The sequence below is a fragment of the Manis pentadactyla genome, chromosome 1 (assembly GCF_030020395.1).
Source record: "Manis pentadactyla isolate mManPen7 chromosome 1, mManPen7.hap1, whole genome shotgun sequence".
NCBI classification, from domain to species: Eukaryota; Metazoa; Chordata; class Mammalia; order Pholidota; family Manidae; genus Manis; species Manis pentadactyla.
The window spans coordinates 89,763,634-89,775,106 of record NC_080019.1 but is presented as its reverse complement, the minus strand read 5'-3'; the positions used below and the strand labels follow the sequence as shown (position 1 = coordinate 89,775,106).

The following is an 11,473-nucleotide window of genomic DNA, read 5'->3' as shown; positions in this document are numbered from 1 at the left end:
TCTCTTTCATTTTGATCATCTATGTCGTTACTCTCCTCCATCACAATGAGCAATTTAGAGATGAGTGTCAAAAAAAAAGATTCTGAGGAATTCTAGTCTAAGCTCCTGGGGTACAAGCTGGTGGCTTACATCCGCCACTGCTGCTGAGATCAGAGAGTCTTCTTTGGAGTTCTACCCAGGTTCTAGAGCCTTCTCTAATTGCCCCAATTGGAATTAAACAAACTATACAGCGTTAATGAGCTGTGTGGCTAGGACTGCCTGTGCCAGGCACACTACAGCCCTGCCACATGCTGTCAGGTTACCACACACTAATTATCTTCCAGGTTTCCTGCGCGTTCTTTTCCAAATGAGGCATGCCTGCCAACTTGTCAAAAGGGCATATTCTCTGGAAATGAAGTTACTTTCATTTTGCCTGAGAATGGCCACAGTGAATTTCTCAGAGACCTAAGAATAGAAGCAAGATTGTACCTTTTGCTGCCTCTTTAATTTAAAGGGAAAAACAAAATCTCAGTAAGCTAATATGTAGATTATTGTGATTCAACTATGCAGGCTTCTCTGATTTAAACCAGAGAACAAGAAATGTTACCATTCTCAATTGGTAGAGAAGAAAAAAACAGGTGGATGGTGTGAAATTTAAGCAGACTCAGGGAAGAACTAATCCACGTTTGGAATTCTCCACGGGAGATGTGTTTTGACCATTCTCTGGTAATTTCCTGTTTGGGTTTGCCCGCTTCAGGTTAATGCATGAGGCCTCATGTGATAGCTGAAAAAGCATGGGTATTGAGGTCAAATGTCCAGGCCCTGTCACTTTCAGATAGGCTAGTCACTTATTTCAGTTTCAGGTTCCCCATCTGATAATTGGGGTGATAATACCTAACTAACGCAATGAGCTGCCATGAGAAGTTTTAGAATGATCACGAACATGGAAGTGCTTTAGATCGCTGCCTGCCACTTGCTAGCTGTATGCTTTTGTGTCCACTTTTCATCTCTATGCCTCCTTTTCCTCATCTGTAAAATGGGGATAATAGGACTCTACCACTCTGTGGTGGTGAGGATTACATCAGTTAGTTCATGCAAAGTGCTTAGAACAGTGCCCGGCATGCAGCGTGCTCCCACATACTTAACTCTAAATGTTCTCCTATTTCTATTTATCAGGTGATATACATACATCATTTATTTCTTCAAGTATACTTCACTCTATACCAATTTAAATAAGGCAGAACCTATATTTATAATTCAACTATTCCTGAGTATTTTGTGCAAGGCACTAAGGTGCTGTATACAAATATAAATTGGAGAGACACTTACACAAAGAAAACAGCAAGGCAGTGCTTTAATTCAGGAACTCGCTTTGACGGTACCCACTATGGTTTGTAATGCAAGGGAAAATACAGGAGAAGTGTAATACATCCTTCAAGGAATGCTTTACATATATTTTTATTATTCTAATATTAATGCACGGTAATTGTAAAAAATTTTAGAAAATACTCTAAGGAGTAATAATAAAAATAACAACATAAAACTGAAATCACCTAGATTGCCACCACCAAGAGATATATATATCCCACATTTGGTTTAAATTATTTTGTTTTTGTGTGTGTGTGTATGTGTGTCTGTGTATGTAGGTACACACAAAATTGGAATCATAATGTTTTTTTAATTTAATAGAACATAAACATCTTTACATGTTACTAAATATTCTTTTCTCCTTTATCATTATTTTTTTTTCAATGTTTATTTTATAATAGTTTTGGACTTAAAGGAGAGTTGCAAAAAATAGTACAGAGATATTTGGAAACTATGCAAATACCCTGTTTCCTCTTAAACATCTGCCCACTCTTTTTAGCATACATTGGTGAATCTTGCCTGCAGCAATAATAATTACTGCGGTGTTTCAGTGGTGATTTTCTATTTCCCTCATGCCTTCTACATTTATTAATTGGTATTCTACTCTAAGGAAGAGCCTCCCTTCTCTAGCATCTATTTATTTAATAATTTATTTATATCCAAGTGAACTCACGGCCATCTATTTTATTCTTTTCCTTGCAATCAATTTTGTATTATTGCTTTTTATTTTGTGGCTTAAATTGCCACAGCTTTGATTATTGGGAGCTCTTTCAGATTCTTGTGCATTTTTTTTTATTGCTTTTCTTAAAAAGCTTTTTTAAAAAGTGTTTCCTTACATCAAACACCACACAATGCTTTAGGCTCATGTTTATTTCCACTGCTTTGCCCCTGGAATAAAACAGTCTTTCAAGGATCCCTGATTCCTTTTATTGGAAGATGGTATTTAGAAACCAATATGACTGGGAGTTAGGGCTTCTTGTCACTGTTTCTAACTCCTCTCTATGGATAGAGTTGGGATGTGTGTATTTGTGGGTGTGTAGTAGGTTGCATAACTAACTCATGCATATGCACATGTCTATATTTCTCAACCAATTTATCTGTACGCATTAAAATTTTTTATTTTAACATTTAAAACATGGGCCCATAATCCTATGTCTAAATCCAGTTGAGCACCATAGGAGTCATTCTAGCCTTCCCTGTTTTCTTAGGAGGAACTTCTTTTTCCAACAGTGAGAAACCTGGCTCTCATTATCTCCATATATTTAGTTTTTTGTGTAATCCAAGTATGCAAAATAAATAACATCAGAATTCCTAACCCACCCTCCTATGTGAAACAACTGAAATACAGTCTTTGCATTCAGTACTTTAGTCTCATATCAAATCAAAACATTGTTTCCAAAGTTACTTGGGTCAGCTCCTTTCTTCCCCAGCCCCTTCATTTTGCTTATGCAATTAACTTGTAATAAGTTAAATGCATTTGTCACAATCTGCATTCCATCTTTTCTCCCACATCCTGGTAGGCTGCTTGCTTGCTTGCTTTACATGTAGTAAAATTCACTTTTCATGGTGTACAGCTCTATCAGTTTTGGAAAATGCATGAAGTCATGCTATAAACCATAGTTCTATACACAATTCCATTACCAAATTTCCCCCTACTGCTCCTTTATAGACAACCCACCCCAAACCCAGATCCATCAAACTACTCATCTGTTTTTCCTCCCTATGATTTTTGTCCTTTCCAGAGTGTCATGTGAAGAGAATCAAATGAGTCTGGCTTCTTTCAGTAAGCAAAATATAGGTAATATTCATGCATGTTGTTTTGTGCATCAATAGTTCATTCTATTTTATAGCTGGCAGCATTCTATTATATGGATGTACTACAGTTTGTGGTACTTTTAGGTGGTTTCCAATTTTTAAAGCAAGTATGAATATTTAGTTATAGGTTTTTGTGCAAACAAGCTTTCTTTTCTTGAATTTGTACCTCAGAGTGGAATTGCTGGGTCATATGGTAGTTGTATGATTAATTTTATAAGAAACAGTTTCCCAAAGTAGCTGTACCATATTGTATTTTCACCATTTGTCATTCCCATCAGCAATGTGTGAGAGTTCTAGGAGCTCCACATCCTCACCAGCACTTGGTGTTGTCAGGTTTTTACATTTTAAACATTCAAATAGGCATATTGTGGTATCTTATTTCATTTTTAATTTATATTTCCTTAATGAATGATGATGTTGAACATTTTTCCTTATGCTTATTCTGCATCTGAATATGTTCTTTGGTTAAGTATCTCTTCAGATCTTTTGCTTATTTTTAAATATTGGGTTGTCTTCTATTGAGTTTTGTGAGTTCTTTATATATTCTGTATACAAGTCACATGACAGATGTGATTTTAAAATATTTCCATATTGTGGCTTGTCTTTTCATTCTCTAGTCAAAAACTTATTTTACTGAGCCTGAAAGGAAGGGAGTGACACACAGCAGCAATTCACCGGAGAATTCTGCTCTATTAGGGAAAGGTGCTGGGTTATATAGGAAGGGGCATGAGCTGATTGAGGTGTCACTTCTATGGGGCTGGTGGCTACTGGCTAGGTGCTGGGATTAGGGGGGTGAGGGGTGATTGGGCTTCAGGTGGCGCCGGCGGGAACCAAGGACCCGGAAGAGAAGCAGGAAGTTCGCCATCTTATGGGTGGGGGTCCTTCATTCCCCCCTTTCTCCTCTATGGGGTTGTGGACGTTGCTTTCTCTCTGACTGCTTCCTGCTGAACGGGGGCAGAGAAGGGAGTGAGGGCTTGAGGACTGGGAGGAAAGGGTTGATAGGACTCCCCACAGTAAGGACGAGTAGATGTGGACTTCTTCAGGTTGGAAATCAATGAAGGTTCCCTGTAACTATAGGTCGAGGACTTGTTGATTCTAATGGTGCCAAGAGGATATGGGTGCCAGAAGCCAGGCGTCTGCGGCCATTGTTTCCAGGAACAGTTTCCAGCGGAGAGAGGGGTCCATCTCAGCGTGTGGTGAGGAGGTTACGTGAGGGTGAGGGATCTTCTGTGGCTAAAAGCTGGTAGTTCCTGAGTAAAAGCTGGTTGAAAGTTTGATTAGAGATTTTACTGACTTGGGATTTGATAAACTTTACTATACAAGGTAAGAAGAGACAGGCGAGGAGAATGATTATTATAGGGCCTGCAATTGGCCAAAGCCAGGTAAGGAAGGGGTTTGTTAGTATTGAAGAGAATGGGTTGGAGGAGTAATACTGTGGGTACCGGGAGTTACCCAGGTAGTGAATGGCGCAAGACCAGTAGGGACATCCCCCGTAGGTGTCTGGCCATTCCCCTGAAACAGGCTTGTTTTTGGTCATAGAGGAAGCAGAGGTAGGGAGAATAAAGGTAGCTGCTAGGGAACACTTCGGTGGAGGGAGGAAAGTGGAGGTATAAAGGCTCGGAGCAGCCTTTCAGGGGGCAGTCTGATGTGGCAATGAGGGCAGTAATTTTTGTTTGATGCTGTGTGTAAGTCTGTCTGACTTTGAATCGCCATACAAAGGAGGCTGGGGTGGCAGGGAAGACAACAGGAATGAGGAAAAAAAGCAAGAGAGAGCAAGGGAGCAGTAAAGGAGGAAAAAGTCATGATTCAGGTATGGATGGCAAAGGGGGTGAACGGGATTTTGGAGGAAAGAGGACAGTAAGGTCAGGAGTCTGGAGGGAGGGAGAGTCTGTAAACTTTTTTAGGTTAAGAGATCCTTTAGGTGATGTGGGGACAGAATGGTAAGGGGCGCCCTGAATGTCAGTTTATGAGCTTCCTTCTGCAAGAGCTGTCCAACGGCTAATGCCCGTAGGCAGGGGGCCCATCCCCAAACTGTGGGGTCTAATTGCTTGGAAAGATAAGCTACTGGGGCAAAGGATGGGCCATAACTTTGGCCTAGGACTCCTAGAGCTTGACTGGACTTCTCATGAATGTACAATGAGAAGGGCTTCGACAAATCAGGAAGATGGAGAGCTGGGGCTTCCACAAGGGCTTGACGGAGCTTAATGAAGGAGTGTTGGGGTGAGGAGGATAATGGTTCTTCAGGGGGGCCCTTGCTGAGGTCGTATAGGGGTCTTGCCAACAGGGAGAAGTTAGGGATCCACGCTCTAAAATACCCAGCCAGGCTTAGAAAGGAAAGGATTTCTGTCTTGGTTTTGGGAACGGGCAGGTCAGAGAGGAGCCATTTTCTGTAAAAAATCTTGGGAGGAGGGGTCCAGAGGGATAGAAAAAAAAAAATGCGTCCTTGAGATCTAGGACTGAGAAGTGGGAGGCCGAGGCAGGGATCTGCAATAAAAGGGTGTATGGATTTGGAACTAAGGGATGGATAGAGACGACGGCCATGTTGACGAGGCGAAGGTCTTGGACAAGGCGGAAAGATCTGTTGGTTTTTTTAACAGCTAATATGGGGGTATTAAAAGGGGAGTGAGTGGGTCTGAGGTAATTTTTGTTTAAAAGATCTTGAATGATGGGTTGGAGGCCTATGAGGTCTGAAGTGGTTAGGGGGTATTGGGCCTGACAGATATACTGAGAGGGGTCACGTAATTTCATAGAGGCAGGAGGACATAGAGCCATGGAGGGGCTTGTAATGTCCCAAACTTTGGTATTTACAGGGAGTATGAGGGCAGAACTGGAGCTTTCATTGGGTAGAGGGGGTTCGTCGGCTATGAGGGCCATTAGAAAGGGAGTACTGGGGGCTGTGGGAGTGGATATAGTTATGGAAACATGGAGGAGAGAAAGGATGTCCCGTCCTAGTAAAGGGATAGGACACTGGGGCATAACCAGGAAGGAGTGGGAGAAAGGTATGGGATTGTCTTGGATTGTGCATAAAAGGAGGGGGGGTTTAATGGGAAAATCTGTTTACCTCCTACCCCGACTATAGGAGTAATGGCAGGTGTGGTAGGGCCCCGGTATTCTCACGAGACTGAGAAGGTGACTCCTGTATCTAGGAGGAAGGAGATGGGGCGACCATCTACTATTGAAGTAACCCTGGGCTCCTGTTTGGTGATGGAAATGGTCGGGTGAGAAGCCCCCGGGCCCCGTCAATCTTCTTCTGCCAGCCCCGCTACGGCGGGCTTAGGATGGGGGTTGTTCGTCCAGCCTCCCCTTTGGGTGGCTGGGCAATCAGACCTCCAGTGGCCCTTTTTGTGGCATCTGGGGCATGGGGTGGTAGGAGATCTGGGGGAGGGGCACACCCTTGACCAATGTCCTTCTTTTCCGCACTTGAAACAAGCTCCTGGGGGGGCTTGTTTGTAGAGGAGCGCCCAGGTTGTGGTTTTATCAGCTGGGCCAACATTTGGAAATTGGCCTGATCAGCCTTTTGTTTACCGCGTTCTTTCTCCTCCTCCCGGTTATGGAAGACTTTAAAGGCCACTGTTAGGATCTCAGTCTGTGGGGTAGCGGGGCCCTGTTCTAACTTTTTGAGTTTAGCTTTAATGTCGGGGTAGCTTTGAGCTAGGAAGTATGTCATAAGGACATGTCTCCCGTCAGGCGTTTCTGGGTCCAGGCTGGTATACTGTAATAGGGCTTGGGTGAGTCTGTCTGAGAACTCAGAGGGAGTCTCCTCCCTCCTTTGAATTATGTCTTGGAGCTTTTGAAAATTGCCTACTTTACGAGCTGCCTTTTTCAGACCTGCTATTAAGCAGCAGGCGAAGATATCTCGAGAGCGGAGACCCACGGCGGTGGGGGACTGAAGGTTTCTGGCTCAGTCTGTGGGGGAGAAACAGGTGATGGGGGAAAGATGGAGGAGGCTCCTGGGACTTAGAGGGGGGCTGAAAGGCTCAGGCTTGATCTGCAGGGGGGTGAGGTGGGGGAGGAGATGGTGGTGGAGGAAGGGGGAGGGGCTGTTATAGGAGAGGAGGGGGAAGGGAGTGAACAGGAGGCTTCTGTGGGGGAGAGACGGCTTGCAGGCTAGGAGAACTTGGGGGGATGTGGGGGGAGGAGGAGGTGGCGGTGGCGAGGGAGGCGGGGGGAGGAGGCGGAAAGCTTCGGTATAGGGAATCTCCTTCCATTTTTTCAGGTGCTGACAGTAGTTAAAGGATCGCGAGTGATGTTAGGATCAAGAGTTCCCCCTGCGGGCCATTGGTTGTTATTGTCTAGGGGGCATGTCGGCCAATCTTGGGAGCAGTATTTGCGGAGAAGTTTTGGTTTTATATCAGGCGTCAGGGAGAGGGTGGCTAGATGCTTGAGCAGGCATTCAAGAGGTGAACTTTCAGGGAGGGATGAGGAGGCTCCCATGGCTAAAGGACAGAGAAGGAGACAAACAGGGGAAGACGAACGGAGACCCTCGGACTGGGAGCAAACGGCAAGGAGACAACGGGCGTCCCCGATGATCCTTGGTGGTCTGCGGAAACTCGTATACGAGTCGGAATTTCTTAGGAAGTGTGGGTCGTCACCCAGACTCCTCTAAGAAGGCAGAGTGCCGGAGTCCGAGGTACCTAGTACTAGGAGTTTTCGGCCGAAGGAACGGAAGGAGGAGGGGGGGAAAGGGAGCGTTCTCACCCGCAAAGGAGTCACCTCGTTCATGGCTGTTGGAGGAGGGGCCTGAGGGTCCGCCGCAGCCATGAAGGCCTGAGGCGGGGAGAGTTCCCTCCTTGTCCCTGAGCGTCAGGGCCTTGCCGGACGATCATGGTCAATGGCGCTGCGATAGCTCGGGGAAGAGCGGCCCGCTCCGGGGGAAAACTTACCCAAAGGCCAAAGAGGAGTGGTGAGTGTGAAGAGCCAGGGCCGGAAAAAGAGGACGAGGGCAAGCTGCTGCTGGTGTCGGGGGAAGACGGGGCCCAGTTGGGGTGTCCCGTCTCCCGGGTTTTGGCACCAATGAAAGGAAGGGAGCGACACACAGCAGCAATTCACCGGATAATTCCACTTTATTAGGGAAAGGTGCTGGGTTATATAAGAAGGGGCAATAGCTGATTGAGGTGTCACTTCTACGGGGCTGGTGGCTATTGGCTAGGTGCTGGGATTAGGGGGGCGAGGGGTGATTGGGCTTCAGGTGGCGCCGGCGGGAACCGAGGACCCGGAAGAGAAGCAGGAAGTTTGCCATCTTATGGGTTGGGGCCCTTCAGAGCAAATTTTTTTATTTGAATACAGTCCAATTTATCAAGTTTTCTTCCATGATTCATTATTTTGTTGTCATATCTAAAAACTCTTTGCCTGACTTAGGGTTTCTCAATGGTGGGACTATTGATATCTTGGACTGAAGAATTCTTTGTTGTGGGGGCCTGTCCTGAGTATTTTAGAATGTCAGCAGCATCCCAGGCTTATACTAGCTGCCTATATAGCATTCTCTCCTGCCCCCACCCTCATCCCCTTCCATTCATGACAATCAGAAACATCCCAGACATTTCCAAAAGTTCCCTGGAGTATAAAAAAATCACTGGCCTAATAAAACCCACAGGGCATAAATCTGCAAAGAAGTAAAAAGCTAACCTTTTCAAACAATATGGCTTCTCTCTCACTTACCAACTTTACATTTCCCTGTATGGCCCCAGAAGATGACTGGTTAGCCAGAGACGGGTAAGATTCCTCAAGGGAGGAACAACCTAAGACAGGCACAGTCGCAGGGGGGTCATCAGGTGAGAAATTGGGGATCAACAGAGGTGAGGCTTAGAACCTCACCCCCCCTGTTTTGAGAGAAATCTTCTGCATCCGTGGATGTTTTGTTGCCCTTGTCTAGCTTGGATTAATACTTAGCCTATAGGCACACACCTGATCATCTACATTTGCTTTCTTACAGCACTAAACTATGTTTTCTACCTTTATCTTGCATCTACCTACCACTTCAGCATTTTATTAAAAATAATAATAATAATAATAATAATAAGGGAGAAATGTGGGATTCACATATAAATCAAGTATAAAAATCAAACGAATATTCATATCTGACCTGATTGTTTGTAGTTCATAATGTGTGATTAAAACTGAAAGTTTCTGTGATGACTGCCCTTGTACTGTTCACTATGTAAGAACTTATTCACTATGTAAGAATTTGTTCACCATGTAAGAACTTGTCCGTTGTGCTTCAGAAGATCAGAGACTGATGAGAATTAGGCTTGGGGTGGATTAATGATTGTGCATTGAGTCCCCTGTACAGAATTTTATTGTTAACTGTTAACAACCATTTGATCAATAAATATGAGAGATGCCCTCTCAAAAAAAAATAAAAATAAAAATAAAAATAAAAATAAACAAAAATTAAAATAAAAAATTAAAATAAAAATAAAAAAATCACTGGCCTAACCTAAGGTTATGCACATAATTTTCTCTGGTGTTTTCTTTGAGAAGTTTTATGGTTTTATGTTTTACATTTTAGGTCTGTGATCCATTTTGTGTTACTTTTTGTGTGAGGTATGAGATACAGGTCAAGGTTTTATTTTTTTTTAACAGATGGACACTCAGGTGTTCCAGCAGCATTTGTTTGATGAGACTTATCTTCTCTCTATTGAATTGTATTTCTATTTGTATCACTGTGAAAAAATACTTGACTGTATTTATTTGGGTTTATTTCTGGTCTCTCTCTTCTGTTCCACTGATGTATATGTGTGTCTTTTCTCCATTACCACACTATCTTGAGTTGGGAAGTGTTTCCTCCTTTTCTATTTTCTGAAAAAAAGTTGTGTTGGATTGATATTAATCTTTCTTAAATGATTGGTAGAATTCAACAGTGAAAACTTGGACATGGAGATTACTTTATGGAAACTTTTTAAAGTACAAACTAAATTTCTTTGATATAGCACTATCGGCTTTTTTTCCTCTTGAGTAAGTTTTAATATTTTGTCTGTCAAGGAGTCCATTTCACATAAATTGTCAGATTTATGGGCATACAGTCATTCATGATGTGCACTTATGATCTTACTGATGTTCGTGGGTTCTGTAATGATATTCCCTCTTTTGTCCCTAATGTTGGCAATTTATATCTTTTATCTTTTTTTCTTCATCAGTCTGGCTAGAGGTTTATTAATTTTATCAATCTTCTCAAAGAGTCAGCTTTTAATTTTATTTAACTTTTCTATTGTTTTCTGGGTTTTTTTTCTTTTCTTTATTTATTTATTACACCCATCAAGCCATGAATTCATAGGGAATGGGTTCCAGCAGCTCAGGCTCCTTTCCATTTGTTCTCACAAAGTGTGCTTCTCTGAGTGGAGCAGGCTGGTGCTTCAGTTGAACCCAAGTTCATTTCTCTTTGGCTTCCTTCTTTTTCTGATCATTTTCCTTCACAAGCTTCAGAAAGCTATCTCGGCTCTTAGAGTGCTTAATGTGCTCGATACATACATTAATTCTCTTTGCAAGGATCTTGCCCTTTACTTGTTTGTTCACAACAATGCCAACAGCATGCTGGGTAACATTAAAGACTCGTCCAGTTTTGCCATGGTAACATTTGTGGGGCATTCCTTTTTGAACAGTGCCCATTCCCTTGATGTCTACTATATCACCTTTTTTGTAGATTCGCATGTATGTGGCCAAAGGAACAACTCCATGTTTTCTAAAAGGTCTAGAAAACATAGCGGGTGCCTCTCCTCTTTCCCTTTGTGTTGGTCATTTTGGTGATTTATTGGAAGATGGCGGTTCCGGCCGAAGAGCTGTTTTCTGTTTTTAATGTCATTTGATTTGTGTTTTAATTTTTATTATTTTTTCTCCTTAGCTTATGTGTAACTTGAGTGTGATTTGCTCTTCTTTTTCTGGTTTCTGAAGGTGGAGGCTTAGATTATTAATTTGAGACCTTTTTTCTTTTCTACTCATTAAATGCCTAAATTTCTAAGTACTACTTTAGCTTCATGACACTAATTTTGATATGCTGCATTTTTACTTTATTTTAGTCAAAAATCTTTTAATGTTTCCCTTGAGATTTTCTTTCTGATTCATAGATTATTAGAAAGGAGTTGATTAATTTCCAGTATTTAGGAATTTTCCAGGTATCTTTCTGTTATTGATTTCTAGTTTAATTTCATTATGGTCTAAGAATATATGTTGAATTCTCTTAAGTTTGTTTTACTTCACAGAATATGGTATATATTGGTGAATATTCCATGTGCATTTGAAAAGAAAGTATTTTCTGCCATTGTTGGGTAGAGTGTTTTTTGAAGGTCAATTCCTTCTAGCTATTGATATGAAAGTG

The 11,473-nt window shown here is 42.5% G+C and overlaps 1 pseudogene; it reads right to left on the bottom strand.

The window, feature by feature from the left end:
• Positions 1 to 10,381: 10,381 nt before the first annotated feature.
• LOC118921958 (60S ribosomal protein L21-like) lies at positions 10,382 to 10,915 on the bottom strand (annotated as a pseudogene).
• Between the last annotated feature and the right edge of the window lie 558 nt (positions 10,916 to 11,473).